This window comes from Eriocheir sinensis, chromosome 24 (genome assembly GCF_024679095.1).
Source record: "Eriocheir sinensis breed Jianghai 21 chromosome 24, ASM2467909v1, whole genome shotgun sequence".
NCBI lineage: Eukaryota > Metazoa > Arthropoda > Malacostraca > Decapoda > Varunidae > Eriocheir > Eriocheir sinensis.
Window position 1 is genome coordinate 1,167,692 of NC_066532.1, and position 20,000 is coordinate 1,187,691.

The following is a 20,000-nucleotide window of genomic DNA, read 5'->3' on the forward strand; positions in this document are numbered from 1 at the left end:
GGTGCAGCGTCGAGCCACGAAAATGATCCCTAGACTGCGAAACAAACCGTACGAAGACAGACTTAAAGAACTGAACTTATTTGGCTTATCACAGCGCAGGCTAAGAGGTGACCTTATAGAAGAGTTTAAAATGTTCAAGGGATCGATAACGTTAATGTTCATGATTACTTTACAGTCTCTCAATCAAGTGTACCAAGAAACAATGGATACAAAATAACGAGGAAGCGTTTCAACTCAAATGTATCAAAACTCTTCCTCTTCAACCGTGCCATCAATGTGTGGAATGGTCTGCCTCAAAACATCGTCGAAGTCGAAACTATTTGCACGTTCAAAAACAGACTCGACGAATAATATTTAGAAGCTAACCCGAACATTCGCTACTTTCCCCCGGTCTAACAGAAAGTAGTGTTAGCTTAGTTGTCGTGTGTGATCTTCCTTCTGTCCATGTAAAATTCCATTGTAGTTTTTCTGTACTACATGGTAATCTTCCTTTTCGTGGAGGGACTGGCGGGAGGGGGGGAGCCTTCGCCTTTGCTGTCCTGTGTCTGGCTCGTAGATTAGAGGAGATGGTAGCAACAACAAACAGCCGTGTAAGGGTCTGTTGCTGTTTGCTTTTCCTTTGTAGTCCTCCTCCTCCTCCTCCTCTTTCTTCCCTCAAAACACCTCTTTGTTGCACTTATCCTCTTCCTATTTCCCATACACCTCCTCCTCCTCCTCCTCCTCCTCTTCCTCCTCCTGCCCCTCCTCCTCCTTTAAGCCTCACCAGATTTAGGTCAGGAAGAAAATAAAAAAAAGGAAAATTATACAGCAGCGACAAAGACGGGAGTTTGGTTTTCCTGTGTGTGTGTGCGTGCGTGTGTGTGTGTGTGTGTGTGTGTGTGTGTGTGTGTGTGTGTGTGTGTGTGTGTGTGTGTGTTGCTAGGTATGATCCCCCGCACCCCCTTCCACCCCTTTCTGTCTTTCCCACTTCCTCTGTTACCCTTTTCCCCCTCCTCCTCCTCCTCCTCCTCCTCCTCCTCCTCCAACTACTTTCTTTTTTTTCCTTTCTCTTCCTTTCCTTTCCATCCTTATGTTTTTTTTTTTTGTTTTTTTATTATTTTTTCCCTTCCCTCTCCCTTCTCCCTTTCCCTTCCCTTCCCTTCCTTTCCTTTCCCTTCCCTTCCCTTCCTTTCCCTTCCCTCTCCCTTCTTCCTTTCCCTTCCTTTCCTTTCCCTTCCCTCTCCCTTCTTCCTTTCCCTTCCCTTCCCTCCCCCTTCCTTTCCCTATATTTGTCCTCTCCCATCCTTCCCCCTTTCTTTCCCCTTCCTTCACTTTTCCTTCATTTTTCCTCTCCCTTTCTTCCTTCCCTCTTCTTCCTTTCACTTCCCTTTCACTTTATTTTTATTTCTCTTCCCTTCTCTTCCCTTTCCTTATCATACTCCTTTCTCTTTTCCTTCCCTTTCCCTCTATCTCCTTCCGTTTCCCTTCCTTTCCTTTCATATCCATTCCTTCCTTCTCCATCCTTCCTTCTCCCCTCCTCTCCAATTCCTTTCCCTTCCTTTCTCTCCCTTTTCTTCCTTCCCCTCTTTCTCTCCTTTCCTTTCCCTTCCTTCCCTTTTCATCCCTATATCTTTCCCTTCCATCCCTTCCCTTTCTTTTCCTTTCCCTCCCTTTTCTTCCTTCCCTTTCCATACCCTTCCCTTCCCTTCCCTTCTCTTTCCCTTCCTTCTCCCCTCCCTTCCTTCAACTTTCCCTCCCTCTTTCTCCTCCCATCCCTTCCTTCCCTTTCCATCTCCTTCCCTTCCCTTCCCTTCCCTTCCCTTCCCTCCCCCCCCCCTCCCCCCCCCGTCACGTATGTACAGGTAGCAGGTAATCAGCAGGTAGAGGTAGCGATTACTGTCCACCTGTCCTGCCCCCTCCCCCCCCCTCCCCCCTTCCCCCTCTTCCTTCCCCTCCCTCCCCCTCCCGTGCCCTCCCCTCTTCACCTCCCATACACGATAAGGAAGGGCAGGATACATGGAAACTTATGGAAGAGGAAGTGAAGAAAGAGGAGGAGGAGGAGGAGGAGGAGGAGGAGGAAAAAAAGAGAAATCGACTGACATGGAAGAGAAGAAAAATGGAAAGGAGGAGGAGGAGGAGGAGGAAGAGGCTGTCAAGAGAGGATAGAAAACTGGAAAAGAGGAGGAGGAGGAGAAGGAAGAGGAGGACTGACGTGAAGAAGGGTAAAAATGAAGAAGAGGAGGAGGAGGAGGAGGAGGAGGAGGAGTTGATCAAGAGTAAGAGAAATACTGGAAAAAAGAAGAGGAGGAGGAGGAGGAGGAGGAGGAGGAGGAGGCAGGTGAGAATTGACCACGTGTATACATTGATTGCCAGGTGAGAGAGAGAGAGAGAGAGAGAGAATAAGAAAAGGGAAAGGGAAAGATGAGGAGGAAGAGGAAGAAAAATATGAGGGAGATGAAAAGAAGGAAGAGGAGGAGGAGGAGGAGGAGGGTAGCAAGAACTCAGGTTATTGACACAGGAAGAAGAAGAAGAGGAGGAAAAAGAAGAAGAGGAAGGAGATTAGAGATAGATAGATTCTTTCTCTCTCTCTCTCTCTCTCTCTCTCTCTCTCTCCCTCTCTCTCTCTCTCTCTCTTCTTTATGGGCCGTTTAGATGTTTATGTTCTCTTTATCTCAAAAAGGAGGAGGAGGAGGAGGAGGAAGAGGAGGAGGAGGAGGAGGAGATTGGGATTGTAACCTCCTCTAACAAAACACTGCTTGATTTTTCTTCTTCTTCCTCTTCTTCTTCTTCTTCTTCTTCTTCTTCTTCTTCTTCTTCTTCTTCTTTGTCTTATTTCTGTTGTTATTGTTTTTTTTCTCCTCTTCTCCTCCTCCTCCTCCTCCTCCTCCTCCTCCTCACCGGATGTTGGCCGCTATATGGGCAGGAGTTACAAGCGTTTTCCTCCTCCCCTCCTCCTCCTCCTCCTCCTCCTCCTTCGGGATGGGCGTGGTGGAAGGGAGGAGGAAGGAAGGAAAGGGGGAAGAGAAAGGAATGGAGAGAGAGAGAGAGAGAGAGAGAGAGAGAGAGAGAAGGAAAGGAGGAAAGGATAAAAGGAGAGGAGGAAGAAGGAAGGGAGGAGGAGGAGGAGGAGGAAGAGAACTGCAGATGACGCAGGGCAGATGTCCCTCCTCCTCCTCCTCCTCCTCGGGAAATGCATGCGAGAGAGGGAGGGAGGGAGGGAGGAAAGGTTAGAGAGAGAGAGAGAGAGAGAGAGAGAGAGAGAGAGGGAAACCTGCTCATAACACCACGTGGTTTAGAACGTGGGGATCTCTCTCTGCAACCAGTAGTGCTGAGAGAGAGAGAGAGAGAGAAAAGAGAGAAGAAGAAAAAAAGAAAAGAAAAAGAGAGAGAGAGAGAGAGAGAGAGAGAGAGAGATCAATGAAGGAGAAACATCATCATCCTCCTCCTCTTCTTTCTTCTCCTCCTCCTCCTCCTCCTCCTGTTTATTTTTCTCTGTCCGTCTCGTCCTGTTTGTCTGTCATTCTCTCAATTGTCTGTGTCTGTTCTTTGTCCGCTCTCTCTCTCTCTCTCTTTTTTTTCTTTTTACATTTTTTCCAATCTTTGTTTTGAGTCAGTCAGTCAGTCAGTCAGTCAATTAGTCAGTCAGTCAGTCAACCAACCATACATACATACATACACACATACATAAATACATACACATATACACATCTAGCTAATACGTGAAGCCACATAATCAGATAATGTGTGTGTGTGTGTGTGTGTGTGTGTGTGTGTGTGTGTGTGTGTAATTTTCAGTAAGCAGTGATTTGAAACTAAATATTTTGTTAAGAAACTTTTACTACTTAGTTTATGAAGATGGTGGTGGTGATGGTGGTGATAGTGGTGATGGTGGTGATGGTGGTGGTGATGGTGGTGATGGTGAGGAGGAGGAGGAGGAGGAGGAAGATGAAAAAATGAAAGAACTAAAAATAAAGAAATGCGGGTATAATTAAGAGAAGGAAGAGGAGGAGGAGGAGGAAGAAGAAGAGGGAGGAGAAGGAGGAAGAGGAAGAAGAAGAAGTAGAAGGAAGAGGAGGAGGAGGAGGAGGAGGAAGAAGAAGAGAAGGGGAGTAAAAGAAGGAAGAGAAGGAGGAAGAAGAAGAAGACAAGGGGAGAGGAGATGGAGGAAGAAGAAAAGGGGGAGTAGAAGGAGGAGGAGGAGGAGGAAGAAGAAGAAGAGAAGGAAGAGGAGGAAGAAAAAAAGGAGGAGGAAGAAGAAGAGAAGGGGAGAGGAGAAGGAGGAAGAGGAAGAAGAAGAAGAGAAGGGAGAGAATAAAAAGGAAGAGGAGGAGGAAGAAGAAGAGAAGGGAGAGAAAAAGGAGGAAGAGAAGAAGGAGGAAGAGGAGGAGAGAGAAATATATATACCAATCAATAATTCACCAACATACTAACAAACTAATCCAATCATTTATATTTTTTTCTTCCTTATGCTTTGAAATAATTTATGTTCCTTTCTCTATGTCTTTCCTTCGTTCGCTTATCATCTTTCCTCTCTTCCTCTCTTCCCTTCTTTCTCTTCCTCTTTCTTTCTTTATTTCATTTCTTTCATTTCTTCATTTTCTTTCTTTTCTCTTTCTCTTTCGTTCTTCTCTTCTCCTCTCTTCCTCTCTTCCTCCTTCCTTTTCCTCTTCCTCTCCTCTTCCTTCTTTCTTCCTCTTCCTCCTCTCTTTATTTTCCATCTTTCTTTTCTCTTCCTCTTCCTCCTCTTTCTTTTATTTTCCATTTACTTCATCATTTCTTTCTTTTTCTTCTCCTTTCTTCCTTCCTCTCTTTTCTTCTCTTCTTTCTTTCTTTTCTTTCCTTTTCTTCCTCTCTTTCCTTCTTCTCTTCCTCTTTTCTCTTCCTTCCTCTTCCTTTCTCTTCTCTTCCTTCTTTCCTTCCTTCTCCTCCTCTTCCTTCATTTCCTTCGTTCGTTCTCTTCCTCTCCTCTCTTCCTTCTTCCTTCTCCCTTCCCTTGGTCATTCACCCCCAAAATTATACAGTTCGTGGAGGAGAGGAAAGAGGAAGAAAGAGAGGAAGAAGAGGAAAAAAAGAATTAATTTAGAATGACATCAGAGTCCTTCCCTCCCTTTCCTCCCTTCCCTCCCTTGCCTTCCTTCGTGTCCTTCCTCCCTTCCCTCCCTTGCCTTCCTTCGTGTCCTTCCTTTCCTCCCTTCTTCTTTCCTTCATGTCAAAACTCCCTTCCCCCTTCCATTTCTCTTCCCCCCCTTCCTCCATTCCTCCTTCTTTCCTTTCCTTCATGTCAAAACTCCCTTCCTCCTTCCATTTCTCTTCTCTCCCTTCCCTTCCTTTTTTTCTTCATCTCCTTCCCTTCCTCCCTTCCTTTTTTCCTTTCCTTCATGTCAAAGCTCCCTTCCCCCTTCCTTTTCTCTTCCCTCCCTTCCCTTCCCTCCCTTCCTTCGTCTCCTTCCCTTCCTCCCTTCTTTTTTCCTTTCCTTCGTGTCAAAACTCCCTTCCCCTTCCTTTTCTCTTCTTTCCCTTCCCTTCCTTTTGTTTCCTTCCTTTCTCTGTCCCTTCCCTTTCCTTTGCCTCTGTTTTCTCTTCCTTCTTTTCTCTCCACTTTTTCTTCCCTTTTTCCTTCCTTCTTTTCCTTCTTTCCCTTCCCTTTCGTCCCTCTGTTCCTCTTCCATTCATCTTCCTCTTCCTCCTCCTCTTCCTTCTCCTCTTCCTCTTAACTATACACAACTTTTTAACTTTCTTCTTTCTTTTTCTTTTCTTTTTCTTTTTTCTTCTTTTTTTAGTCACATTTCGAATCTTTTCACTTCCTCTTCGCTCTACTATGCATAATCTACTTTCCTTTTTTCTGCTTTTTTCTTTTTTTCTATCTTTTTTTTTGTCACGTTTCCAATCTTTTTATTTATCTTTACCATCAATAACTTTTTTTTCCTTCGTTTCTCTTTCTTTTTTCTTCTTTCTTTTCTTTATCTTCTTTTTTTTCCTTCCACATTTCGATTCATTCACTCGCTCACAATTATTAGCCAAGAAAAACTGACCTAACAACTTTTTTTCTTTTTTTCTCTTCCACAGTCTGTTCGCAGCCACTTCCGTTCCACCTGTCACCTGCCTGGCCGCGCGAGTCCACAGGTAAGTCATGACCTTCCACCTTCGTTAATTGCTCGTGGATTAATTATTGATACACCTATAGTTGTTTAGCGCCTCCGTGGTCCAGTGGTTAGCGTGCCTAGCTACGAATTCACGGGTGTGTGTGTGTGGGTGTGGGTGGTTGAAGGTGCCTCTACTTTTAACTACCCTTTTTTAACCACTTTCGCAAACTTTTTATGCCTCTGAAGCGTCTCCTATTAAAAAAATAAGAGATAACTATTATGTTTCTTGTTACTGCACTGTTTAACGTTTTCTAGCTTCTTTTTATAGTTTTTTTACATCGTCACTCTATTTACTTTCCCTTCCTATCTTCTTGTCTCAAAACGCCTCCGTGGTGCAGTGGTTAGCGTGCCTAGCTACGAATTCACGGGCCCGGGTTCGAATCCCAGCCCGGGGAGTCGGCGTGCAGCTCACCCATGCAGCTCTTCATCCTGGGGAAGGTAAGCCGTGGTAACCCGGATGTCACACTGGCCCTGTGTCCCGGGGTGATGTGTTCTTCCCCACCACAGGCTCAAGGGCCAATGTGACGAAGATGAGCACCGCGGCCTCGCTCTGGTATAGCGTATGCCCCCGACTTGAAGATGCTGACTAATGCCTTTGGTAATAAATGTCTACGCAGAATCATGGGAATGACTTTGTGTCAAAACAGTGACTGCTCCGTGAGACTGATTAGACATAACCATATTACCTACATAGTCCGTCAACGCCATGTGGCACGCTATCAAAAGAGCGACCCTGCCCCTGCCTGCCAAGAGGGTAGAGAGCCGCAGGGTTCGTGAATGGACCGTATTGGCTATCCGGCGGCGACTCGGAGACAAGTACTGTTTTGACTTAACTCGGTTCCTCTTTTCTATTTTGGGAAAAAAAATAATACTGGCTGTCGTCTGGAGCCAAATGTCCAAACGTGGTACTTGCTGGTAGAAAAAGATGTATTTACCCTTTAAGGTTTGCGTCTGTGTGTGGTGTGTGTGAGCACTGAGGGGCGAATGTGCCGCGGGCCGCAGTCTTCTGAGCGGCCCAAACAGGCAAAACACAGCTGGGAGGTTTGTATTTTTTCGCCCAGGACTTTATTTTGCTCTCCAGCAGCTTAAGAATGATTTAACTTGCTGTTTGATAATTGTTAGTTTAAGTACCTGTAGCTATTTTGACTTCTGGTCTTAAGATAAGTGATTTACAGACGCCCTCTCGCTGGAGGGGGCGTCGATACACCCTGCCATGGAGTGCTTGGGATGGGAAGGTTGTGAAAAAAGTACACTTACGTCCGCCCGTCCCTCAGTCAGTCAGTCAGTCAGTCAGTCAGTCAGTCGTATCATAAAGTAAAAACTGGAAATTCTTGTCTTCGCAGATTATGAAGAAAATAAACCCAAGTCAGTCAGTCAGTCAGTCAGTCAGTTAGTCAGTCAGTCAGTCAGTCAGTCAGTCAGTCAGTCAGTCAGTCAGTCGTATCATAAAGTAAAAACTGGAAATTCTTGTCTTCGCAGATTATGAAGAAAATAAACCCAAGTCAGTCAGTCAGTCAGTCAGTCAGTTAGTCAGTTAGTCAGTCAGTCAGTTAGTCAGTCAGTCAGTCAGTCAGTCAGTCGTATCATTAAGTAAAAACTGGAAATTCTTGTCTTCGTAGATTATGAAGAAAATAAACCCAAGTCAGTCAGTTAGTCAGTTAGTCAGTCAGTTAGTCAGTCAGTCAGTCAGTCAGTCAGTTAGTCAGTTAGTCAGTCAGTCAGTCAGTCAGTCAGTCAACCAGTCAGTCAGTCAGTCAGTCAGTCGTATCATAAAGTAAAAACTGGAAATTCTTGTCTTCGCAGATTATGAGGAAAATAAACCCAAGTCAGTCAGTCAGTCAGTTAGTCAGTCAGTCAGTCAGTCAGTCAGTCGTATCATTAAGTAAAAACTGGAAATTCTTATCCTCGCAGATTATGAAGAAAATAAACCCAAGTCAGTCAGTCAGTCAGTCATTGTAGTCAGTCTGCATGCCTCTCCTCCTTGTCTTCATTTTCTTCTTCGTTTCCCTTTTCTTCTTTTTCTTCATTGTATTCACGTCTGCATGCCTCTCCCTCTTCTTGTCTTCCTTGTCTTCCTTTTCTTCTTCGTTTCCCTTTTCTTCTTTTTCTTCATTGTATTCACGTCTGCATGCCTCTCCCTCTTCTTGTCTTCCTTGTCTTCCTTTTCTTCTTCGTTTCCCTTTTCTTCTTTTTCTTCATTGTATTCACGTCTGCATGCCTCTCCCTCTTCTTGTCTTCCTTGTCTTCCTTTTCTTCCTTTTCTTCTTCTTCGTTTCCCTTTTCTTCTTTTTCTTCATTGTATTCAGGTCTGCATGCCTCTCCCTCTTCTTGTCTTCCTTGTCTTCCTTTTCTTCTTCGTTTCCCTTTTCTTCTTTTTCTTCATTGTATTCACGTCTGCATGCCTCTCCCTCTTCTTGTCTTCCTCTTCTTCTTCTTCTTCCCCTTCATTTCCCTTTTTTTCTTTTTCTTCCTTTTCAAATATTTTTTTCATCTTTTCTTTATGGGTTAATAATGTCTTTTTTTCTCTTTCTTCCTTTTTTCTTCCTCCTTTTCTTCTCCTCCTCCTCCTTCTTTTCCTCCTCCTCCTCCTTATCCTCCTCCTCCTTCTTTTCCTCCTCCTCCTCCTTTTCTTCTCCTCCTCCTCCTTCTTTTCCTCCTCCTCCTCCTCCATTCTTGCTTCTTTCTCCTTCTCTCTTTTTCCTCTTCCTTTCTCTCTGCTCTTTCTCTTCTCCTCTCTCCTTTCATTCCCTTTCTCCTCCTTTCATCTCCTTTCTCTTCCCTTCCCTTCTTCCTCTCCATTTTCCTCCCCTTCTCCTTTCTCTTCTTCTCTCCCTTCTCTTCCCTTTCTTTTCTTCTCTCCCCTCCCAAAAGATGCAAACAGACCCTCTCTCTCTCTCTCTCTCTCTCTCTCTCTCTCTCTCTCTCTCTCTCTCTCTCTTGGAAACAGGATCATTGAGATTTCCCGATGTGTGTGTGTGTGTGTGTGTGTGTGTGCGTGAGGGGAGGAGGAGGAGGAGGAGGAGGAGGAGGAGGAGGGATTGGTGTGACGTAATAAAGGGGAGAGACAGGGGAGGAATGATGGAGGGGAGAGGAAAGGGAGGGAAGGGAAGAAGGGAGGGAGGGAAGGGAGGGATTTGGCGTCTGGCGGAAGGGTGAGAGTAAAGGAGGGAAGGAGGGAGGGAAGGAGGGAAGGGAGAAAGATGGCTAACGTTGTAGAGAAGGGAGGAGGAAGGGAGGAAAGGAGGATAAACACGGAAACATGGAAAGGAAGGCAAGTCTGTTTTCTCATCACGAGGTTGCCCGCTTCTGTGACTTATCTGCCCTGTTGCCATCTCTCTCTCTCTCTCTCTCTCTCTCTCTCTCTCTCTCTCTCTCTCTCTCTCTCTCTCTCTCTAAGTACCGGTCAAGGCGTATTTGATAATGGAGTAGATTGTTTCCGCACTTACTAATTCTGAAGGGAGGTTGTTCCAGTGGCGGATAACTCGGTTTGAAAAAGTGACTACCAACAGGGCCGCTCCTGCAAAAGTAATCCTACGTAACCTAACTTCTTGGAGGTGTTCATCGTATTGGCACTCACCACGTGGCCGCCGAGGCTGTTCCACTCATCCACCACTCCGTTAGCCTTAGACAGCCAGCCAGACAGACAATGAATTAGACAGTCACTCATTCATTCAGACAGACAGATAGACAAACATAATTAGACAGTCATTTATTCAGGCATATTTAGACAGTCATTCATTCATTCATTCAGACAGATAGACAGACATATTTAGACAGTCATTCACTGGTTAACCAATTTTTGCCTATGTCTCTGTTGAATCTGAATTTATCCAGTTTAAACCCATTACTTCGTGTCCTACCCGGTTCTCTTACCAACAAAACCTTGTGAATATCTCCCTTATTAAAGCCCTTCATCCATTTATAAACCTCGATCATGTCTCCACGCACCCTTCGCCTTTCTAGAGAATGCAAGTTTAACTGTTTGAGTCTTTCCTCGTATGGCAAGTTTCTTAACCCTTGAATCATCTTAGTCATCCTCCTCTGCACTGATTCTAACATTTTGATATCCATTCTATAGTAAGGTGACCAGAACTGAACCGCATAGTCAAGATGAGGTCTAACTAATGCTAAATATAGTTTGAGGAAGACTTCGGCGCTTCTGTTGCTTACGCTCCTTGAAATAAATCCCAGTACCCTGTTTGCTCGATTTCTAGCTTGAATGCATTGTGCCCTTGGACGGAGATCAGAGCTCACTAAGGCCCCTAAATCCCTCTCGCACCCAGACCTGCTTATGAGAGTGTCATTTAAGCAATAGTTATGTGAGGGGTTGTTCCTGCCTACACTCAGAATACTGCACTTCCCTACATTGAACTCCATCTGCCATTTATCCGCCCAGTCATACAATCTGTTTAGTTCACCTTGGAGAATACTAGCGTCCTGATCCGACCCAATTTTTATACCGATCTTTGTATCATCTGCAAACTTACTGACATCACTACACCCATCTATCCACCTATCTATATATTCAAACAGACAGACAGACATCAATATTATTAATCCATCCATACATTCAGACAGACAGACAAGCAGACAGACACATAGGCACATGGCAACAGTAGCCAGACAGCCGCCAGCCAGCCCCGCGTGTCTGTCTGTCCGTCTGTCTGTGAAATTTATGAGAAACAGAATGGCAGAGAAAGGGGAGGAAAGGGAAGAGAGGGAGGGAGGGAGAGGGACGGAGGAGGAGGAGGAGGAGGGGAAGGAGGGAAGGGAAGGGATGAGGGGAGGAAAGGAAGGAGAGAAAGTAAAGGATGAGGGAAGGAAGGAGAGGGAGAGAGGGAAGGAGAGGGAGAAGGGAGGGAAGGGGAGAAGAGAAGGGGAAGGAGAGGAATGGAGGGAAAGGGAAAAGGGGAAGGAGAGAAAGGGTAAGGCAGGGAGAGGGGAAGGGAAGGGAGGGATGAAGGGGAAGAGGGGAAGGGGAGGGAAGGGAGAGGCCTGTTACTCCCTTTTCTCTTCTCCCTCCCTCCCTCTCTCTCCCTTTCTCTCCCTCCCTCTTTCTCTGTAATGGGGTGTTGACATGTTCACCCTTCCTCCCTTCCTCCCTTCTTCTCTTCCCTCCCTTCCTTTCCCTCCTCTTTCCTCTCCCTTTCTTCCTTTCCTTCATTCCTTTCCTCCCTTTTCTTTTATCCTCCCTTTCTTTTCCTTTCCCTTTCTTCCTCCCTTTCCACCCTTCTTTTTTTCTCTTTCCTCCCTTTCTTTCTTCTTCTTTTCCTTCCCTTTCTTTTCCTTCTCTCTTTTCTTCCTTCCTTTCTAATTCTCTTTTTCTTCCTCACTTTCTCTTCCTTTTCCTTCCTTCCCTTTCTTTTCCTTCTCTCTTTTCTTCCTTCCTTTCTTTTTTCTTTCTTTCTAATTCTCTTTTTCTTCCTCACTTTCTCTTCCTTTTCCTTCCCTCCCTTTCTTTTCCTTCTCTCTTTTCTTCCTTCCTTTCTTTTTTTCCTTCTTTCCTTCTCTTTTTCCTTCTCTTTTCCTTCTCTTTTCCTTTCATTCTCTCTCTCTCTCTCTCTCTCTCTCTCTCTCTCTCTCTCTCTCTCTCTCTCTCTCTCTCTCTCTCTCTCTCTCTCTCTCTCTCTCTCTCTCTCATTCATTCATTCATTCTTTTCGCTTTTCCAATATTTTTCTTTCATTTTCATCTTTTTTTTTCTTATTTTTCACTTCAGTTTTCTCCTCCTCCTCCTCCTCCTCCTCCTCCTGCAGTTCTTCCTCTTCTTCCTCCCCTCTTCGTCCTAATCCTCTTACTCTTCCTCATTCTCATCTCAATCTTATCTTCCGATCCTCCTCCTCCTCCTCCTCCTCCTCCTCCTCTTCTTGTTCATCCTTCTGTACCATCTCCTCATCACCCTCTGTTGCTTCTTCGTCATCTCCTCCTCCTCCTCCTCCTCCTCCTCCTCCTCCTCCTCCTCCTCCTCCTCCTTAAAACACGCCTCACAAACAAAGGATTTCCGACACAAGTAACGCAACATCCGGCCTTCTCCTCCTCCTCCTCCTCCTCCTCCTCCTCCTCCTCTTCCTCCTCCTCCTCCCAAGCCTTGACCGGGTAAGAAAGGAACTGAATTTGCGCAGGTGAGCGTAAGAGGAGGAGGAGGAGGAGGAGAGGAGGAGGAGGAGGAGGAGGAGGTAGCGGTGTTGATGACATCTGACCCGTGTATAGGAAGAAAGAGGAAGAGGAGGAGGAGGAGGAGGAGGAGGAGGAAGGGTGGAGGAAGGAAAAAGCAGGAGGAGGAAGAGGACAAGGATCGAGGAGGAGGAGGAGGAGGGTCGAGAGGGAAGACTGATTCAAAAATTATGATGATTATGAGAGAGAGAGAGAGAGAGAGAGAGAGAGAGAGAGAGAGAGAGTGTAACCAACGCGTGTTTCTGATAAGCTAAGATGCCCTCCTCCTCCTCCTCCTCCTCCTCCTCCTCTTCCTTCTCCTCCTCCTCCTCCTCCTCCATCCTTCCTTCCGTTACCTCCGTTATTTGCCCTCCCCCTCCTCCTCTCCTCCTCCTCCTCCTCCTTCTCCTTCTCCTCTTCCTCCTCCTCCTCCTCCTCTAACAGAAAGGAAATGGCTGTGTCGTAGTTTTTTTCGTAGTAGTAGTAGTAGTAGTAGTAGTAGCAGCATTAGTAGTAGTAGTAGTAGTAGTAGTAGTAGTAGTAGTTGTTTTCGTTGTTGTTTTTGTTATTCTTTTTCTTCAACCTTTTACGCATTTTCTTCTCTTAACTTTTTCTAATTATTGTTCTTGTTTTCTTGTCTTCATGTTTTCTTCCTTTTCTTCTTTTATATTTTCTTCTTTCTTTTCTTCCTCTTCTTTAGCTTCCTCTTCATCCTCTTTTCTTGTTCTGTTTTTCTTCTTTTTCTTCTTTTCTTTTTTTCTTCCTTTACTGTTTTTATTTTCTCCTTTTCTTCTAATCTTTCTTTTTCTCGTTCTTGTTGTTCTCGTTCTTCCTTTCCTTTCATTGTTGTTGTTGTTGTTGTTGTTGTTGTTGTCGTTCTTTCCACCTGGCGAAGATAATTAGGTGATGGATCGTGTGTGTGTGTGTGTGTGTGTGTGTGTGTGTGTGTGTGTGTGTGTGTGTGTGTGTGTGTGTGGTGATTTCAGACAACATAATTAGTACTTTTTTTCCCCCTTCCTCCTTTTCTTTTCCTTTCTTTTTTTCTTTTTCTTTTTCTTCGTTCGTTCGTTTCTTTTTCTTCATATTTATTTTGTTACTTAAATATTTTCCTTTTTTTTTCTTTCTTTCTTTCTTTTTTTAATTTCTTTCTTCCTTTCATCCTTAATTCCTTCCTTCTTTCCTTTCTCTCATTCTTCTTTCCTTCCTTCCTTTCTTCTTTCTTTCTTTCTTTTTTTTAACTTTCTTTTTACTTAATTTTCTTCCCCTCTTTCTTTTCTTCCTTCTTTCTTTCTTTTCTTTAACTTTCTTTTTACTTAATTTTCTTCCTCTCTTTCTTTTCTTCCTTCCTTCCTTCTTTCTTTTCTTTAACAATTTTTACTTTATTTTCTTTCATTCCCTCTTTCTTCCCTTCCCTTCCTTCCTTCCTTCTCTTCCTATCTTTACTTACTTATTTTCTTTATTTTCTTTCTTTCTCTCATTTACTTTTCTTTGCATCCTTCTTCGTTTCCTTCCTCATTTTCTTTTTTTATGTAGTTTTTGTTTTGTTGTTTGTTTATAAGTCTTTTTGTCCTCCTCCTCCTCCTCCTCCTCCTCTTCGTCCTCCTCTTCCTCCTCGCGTGTTTGTTTTGGTTCGTGTGTGTGTGTGCGTGTGTGTGTATGTGTGTGTGTGTGTGTGTGTGTGTATGTGTGTGTACCTAGTCATTTGTACACCAAGGAACATATTTTTTCCCACATTTTTCTCGTCTTTGTTTATCCTCCTCCTCCTCCTCCTCCTCCTCCTCTTCCTCTTCCTCCTCCTCCTTTTCTACCCATGACTGAACCGCGAACAAATGAAGATAATAAGAATAAGATTAAGAAGAAGAAGAGGAAGAAGAAGAAGAAGAAGAGGAGGAGGAGGAAGAAGAAGAACATGAGAAGGGTAAAAAATGGGAAATATGAGAAGGAAACTAACAAGAAGGAAAAGGAGGAAAGGGATACGGAGGAGGAGGAGGAGGAGGAGGAGGAAGAAGAAAAAAAGAGGGGGAAAAGGAAATATACGAGGAAGAAGAAAAAAAGGATAGATGGAAAAAATAAAGGAGAAGCAGGTGGAGGAGGAAGAGGAAGAGGAGGAGGAGGAGGAGGAGGAGGAAGAGGTCGAGGAAGAAAAGAACGAAGAACAGAAATAAAGGAAGAAGAAACGAAAGAGGAGAAAGGAAGAAAAATAATAAAGAGGAAAATAAAAAGGAAAGAGGAGGAGGAGGAAGAGGAGGAGGAGGAGGAGGAGGAGGAGGAGGAGGAAGGGCGTCTCCATTGGGTACTAGTTTATGAGTCGCTTGTGACACTAAAGAGGAGGAGGAGGAGGAGGAGGAGGAGGAGGAGGAGGAGGAGGAGGAGGGCACTGAGGCCATCTAACCCAGGCTAATATTGCCCTGAGAGAGAGAGAGAGAGAGAGAGAGAGAGGAAAATATATTCTACAGTTGGTATAAAAAATATTTGTAAAAACATGTAGTCGGCCTTTTCTAAAATTATATAGTTAGGCCTAGAGACTGTCCCGAGAGAGAGAGAGCTGCCTTTCCCCTCCTTTCCTTTTTTTCCTTAGGCCTGAAATGAAAGGAATATAATTTTTTACTATTTATTTTCTATTTTTTCTTGGTCTTTTTTTTTCTCACATATTTTATTTCTTTTTTCTATTCTCCTTTTTAGTTTATTTTCTTTTTTCTTTGTTTCATTTTTTTTTCTTTTATTTCATTGTCATTTTTTTTCTTTTTTCTCATTTTTCATTATTTTTTATTTCTCATTTTTCATGATCTTTTTTTTCATTTTTCATTATTTTTTTCACTTTTCATTTTCTTTTTCCTTTTTTTCCTTCCTTTCTTTATCTTATTTTATTATATTTTTTTTTTCATTTTTTTCACATTTCTATATCAATTATCTTTTCCTTTTTTTCCTCATTTTCTTTATTTCTTTTACTTTTACGGAATATAATCGTGAAAAGATACATTTATTCCCCCTTGCATATTATCTTTATTATTATTATTATTATTATTATTATTATTATTATTTTTATTATTATTATTATTATTATTATTATTATTATTATTATTATTATTATTATTTGTGTTTTTCTTAGCTCTGTTACCACCCAATCTCTCTCTCTCTCTCTCTCTCTCTCTCTCTCTCTCTCTCTCTCTCTCTCTCTCTCTCTCTCTCTCTCTCTCTCTCTCTCTCTCTCTCTCTCTAATTGAGGAAGTAGTCGGTAAGGGCAACGGTTAAGTGTGTCCCGATCACCCTTTGTTTGCAGTAGTAGTAGTAGTAGTAGTAGTAGTAGTAATAGTAGTAGTAGAAGTAGCAGTAGTAGTTCAACTTTTTCTTTATATAAACAAACTTTTACGCTATTCATCAAAACAACAACAACAACAACTACTACTACTACAACTTACCCCATAGAAACCATTCATATCTCTCTCTCTCTCTCTCTCTCTCTCTCTCTCTCTCTCTCTCTCTCTCTCTCTCTCTCTCTCTCCGCAGTAAACACATAAATAATGGTGTTGGAAGTTACGCAACCATTTAGGAGGAGGAGGAGGAGGAGGAGGAGGAGGAGGAGGAGGAGGAGGAGGAGGAGGAGAAAAATTGAATTACCAGAAGAAAGGAAAAAATAGCAAGAGAAAGAGAGGGATTAGGAAGAAGAAGGAGAAGGAGAAGAAGAAGAAGAAGAAGAAGAAGAAGAAGAAGAAGAAAACAAGAAAAGAGGAGCAAGGAGAATAGGAAGAAGAAGAAGAAGAAGAAGAAGAAGAAGAAGAAGAAGAAGAATTAATCGTAGAGTAACTTACAATATCTTTAGAGAGAGAGAGAGAGAGAAAATTCTACGCATTTCAACACCCACGGCTCGCAAGTGTGTGTGTGTGTGTGTGTGTGTGTGTGTGTGTGTGTGTGTGTGTGGAGAGAGAGAGAGAAAGAAAGGGAGGAGGAAAAAGAGGAAGAAAGGGAGGAAAGAAAAAATAGAATATGAAATGGTGGAGAGAAAGGGAGGGAGAAAGGGAGGAAAGAGGAACAGAGAAGGAAGGAAGGAAGGAAGGAAGGAAGGAAGGGAGGAAGGAGGGAGATAAAGGAAGGGAATAAGGAAGATTGTTTGTTTTCCATCTCCCTTCTTCCCTCCTTCTAATTTCCTCCTCTATTGTAGTCTCCCTCCTCCTCCTCCTCCTCCTCCTCCTCCTCAGTCTTCCGCATCTCCCTTGTAATCTTTCCTCTTTTATTTTTTTTCTTCTCTTCCTCTTCTTTTTCTTGTTCTTTTCTCTCCTCCTCCTCCTTCTTTTCCTCCCTCCCTTCGCCTCCTCTTCCTTTCCTCTCCTCTCCTTTCCTTTCTTTTCCTATCCTTTCCTTCCTTTCTCGTTCCTTCCCTTCCTTTCCCTTCCCTTCCTTTCCCTTCCCTTTCCTTCCTTTCCTTTTCCTTCCCTTCCCTTCCTTTTCCTTCCCTTCCCTTTCCTTCCTTTTCCTTCTCTTCCCTTCCCTTCTATTCCCTTCCCTTCCCTTCCCTTCCCTTTCCTTCCTTTCCCTTCCCTTTCCTTCCCTTCCATTCCCTTCCCTTCCCTTTCCTTCCCTTTCCTTCCCTTCCCTTCCATTCCCTTTCATTCGCTTTCTTTCCCTTCCCTTCCTTTACCCTTCCCTTCCCTTCCTTTCCCTTCCCTTCCCTTCCTTTCCTTTCCCTTCCCTTTCCTTCCCTTCCTTTTCCTCTTCCTCCTTTTCCTTCCCTTCCCTTTCCTTCCTTACGTCCTTACCCTTCTTCCTCCCCCCTCCTCTCTCTCTCTCTCTCTCTCTCTCTCTCTCTCTCTCTCTCTCTCTCTCTCTCTCTCTCTCTCTCTCTCTCTCTCTCTCTCTCTCTCTCTCTCTCTCTCTCTCTCTCTCTCAGGTAACAGCTGGCAGGTGAGAACAACCTTTTTCAGCGTGATGTCACCTCCTCCTCCTCCTCCTCCTCCTCCTCCTCCTCCTCCTCCTCCTCCTCCTCCTCCTCCTCCTCCTCCTCCTCCTCCTCTTTCATCTCCCTCTTATCTTCCTTTTCTTTTCCTTTCTATCTATCTTTTTTTGTTGTTGTTGCTCATCTTTCCTTCTCCTCCTCCTCCTCCTCTTTCATCTCCCTCTTATCTTCCTTTTCTTTTCCTTTCTATCTATCTTTTTTTGTTGTTGTTGCTCATCTTTCCTCCTCCTCCTCCTCCTCCTCTTTCATCTCCCTCTTATCCTCCTTTTCTTTTCCTTTCTATCTATCTTTTTTTTGTTGTTGTTGCTCATCTTTCCTCCTCCTCCTCCTCCTCCTCCTCTTTCATCTCCCTCTTATCTTCCTTTTCTTTTCCTTTCTATCTATCTTTTTTTGTTGTTGTTGCTCATCTTTCCTTCTACTCCTCCTCCTCCTCCTCTTTCATCTTTAATAAGGGGGATATTCGTAAGGTTTTGTTGGTAAGAGAACCGGGTAGGACACGTATTAATAAATTCAGATTCAACAGGGACATGGGCAAAAATTGGTTTACTAACAGGGTGGTGGATGAGTGGAACAGGCTGAGCAGTCATGTGGTGAGTGCCAATACAATCGTCAAATTAAAAAATACATTAGATAAATTCATGGACAGCGATGTTAGGTGGGGTTAGATTCACGGGAGTTTAGGTTCAAAGGAGCTGCCTCGTACAAGCCTACTGACCTCTTGCAGACTCCTATGTTCTTATGTTCTTATGTTCTTTCTTCCTCCTCCTCCTCCTCCTCCTGTTTGTCTCTATCCCAAAATAATAATAACAATAATAATAATAATTGTAATCTCTCTCTCTCTCTCTCTCTCTCTCTCTCTCTCTCTCTCTCTCTCTCTCTCTCTCTCTCTCTCTCTCTCTCTCTCTCTCTCTCTCTCTCTCTCTCTCTCTCTCTCTCTCTCTCTCATTTCCATAGATCTTACTCAGCATTTGTTTAGAAGCGGAAGAAGGGAGAGAAAGGGAGGAAGGAAGGAGGGAGAGAAGGAAGGGAGGAAAGGAGGAAGGGAGGGGAGAGAAGGAAGGGGAAGGGGAGGGGAGGAAGGAAAGAAAAGGATGAATAAGGGAAGAGGTGGGAAAGGAAGGGAGGGGAAGGAAAGGGAAAGGGGAAGAAAAGAGGGAGAGAAGAAGAAGGGAGAAGGAAGAGGAAAAAGGAAGAAGAAAGGAAGAAAAGAGAATGAGCGAGGAAGCAAAAAGAAGGGAAGGGAGGGGAAGGAAGGAAGAGGGGAAGGAAGGGAGGGGAAGGAAGGAAGGGAAGGAAGGGAGGGAGAGGAGGGAGAGGGAGAAGATTAGCTCAGAGGTCATAGGGTTACACACACACACACACACACACACACACACACACACACACACACACACACACACACGTCACTTCACTCTGCATATTGATAAGGTCCACTGCCTCCTCCTCCTCCTCCTCCTCCTCCTCCTCCTCTACTCTTCTTCCTCCCCCTCCTCCTTATCTTCTTTCTTCTTCATCTTCTTGTCCCTCTTATTTATCCGTTTTTTATTCCTCCTCCTCCTCCTCCTCCTTTTTTCTCTTCTTTTTTTTACTCTAGCATATGCTTTTCTGTGTTAATTCTCTCTCTCTCTCTCTCTCTCTCTCTCTCTCTCTCTCTCTCTCTCTCTCTCTCTCTCTCTCTCTCTCTCTCTCTTCCATTCTTTCTCCTTTCCTTCCTTCCTTCCTTCCTTCCTTCCTTCCTTCTTTTCCTTCCTTCCTTCCTTCCTACAATCCTTACATCCATCTATTTGTATTATTATTATTATTATTATTAGTAGTAGTAGTAGTAGTAGTTTTAGTAGTAGTAGTAGTAGTGGTGGTGGTAGTACTAATCATTCTTTTAAATATTGAATGATATAGAAAAAAAATAGTTTGATGGACGCAGCGATTTTAAAGAGGGTTAAAAAGCTATAAATATCAGAGAAAGAGAGAGAGCATCATGAGATCTTTGTATAGCAACACCTTTATTGATTTAGAGAGAGAGAGAGAGAGAGAGAGAGAGAGAGAGAGAGAGAAGGGGGGAGGAGGTATGTTGTCCAGGAATTCTCTTCTTTGTGCACTCTATCCTCCTCCTCCTCCTCCTCCTCCTCCTCCTCCTCCTCCTGTATCTATTTTTTGTCCTTTTTCTGTATTTTTGTTTTGTTTTATTTTTCTTATGTTTTTTCTCCTCCTCCTCCTCCTCCTCCTCCTCCTCTTCCTTTTATTCTTCTTCCTACTTGTGTGTGTGTGTGTGTGTGTGTGTGTGTGTGTGTGTGTGTGTGTGTGTGTGTGTGTGTGTGTGTGTGTGTGTTCGTACGTACATGTCTGTCTGTCCTTAAGATGGGATACGCCCTCGCTTGACCCAGATTTGAGGAGGAAGAAGAGGAGGAGGAGGAGGAGGAGGAGGAGGAGGAGGAAGAGGAAGAGGAAGAGGAAGGAGGAGGAGGAAGATGTTGCTATTGATATTACTCTCTCTCTCTCTCTCTCTCTCTCTCTCTCTCTCTCTCTCTCTCTCTCTCTCTCTCTCTCTCTCTCTCTCTCTCTCTCTCTCTCTCTCTCTCTCTCTCTCTCTCTCTCAGGATCGGAATCTCCCTCCTCGTCACACTTGAGAGAGAAAAAGAAGAGAAAAAGTAAGAAAGAAAAAAAGAAAGAAAGAAAAGCAGACCATTAGAGAGAGAGGTCACGCTTCACGACCCCTTTCTTTCTTTCTTTCTTTCTTTTCTTTCTTTCTTTTCTGCCTCTGTTTCCTTCTTTCTGTCTT

General features: G+C 43.8%; 1 protein-coding gene and 1 long non-coding RNA gene across 2 annotated transcripts in view; one reads left to right on the plus strand and one right to left on the minus strand.

The window, feature by feature from the left end:
• The window catches only part of LOC127002698 (uncharacterized), a 113,678-nt gene that overhangs the window by 63,068 nt on the left and 30,610 nt on the right, over positions 1 to 20,000 (plus strand). The window contains exon 2 of the long non-coding RNA XR_007756422.1: positions 6,046 to 6,102. This is a non-coding gene — a long non-coding RNA (uncharacterized LOC127002698). The remainder of the gene's footprint in view (positions 1 to 6,045; positions 6,103 to 20,000) is intronic.
• LOC127002695 (uncharacterized) overlaps positions 1 to 20,000 on the minus strand; it is an 87,796-nt gene that overhangs the window by 34,840 nt on the left and 32,956 nt on the right. The window lies entirely within an intron of this gene.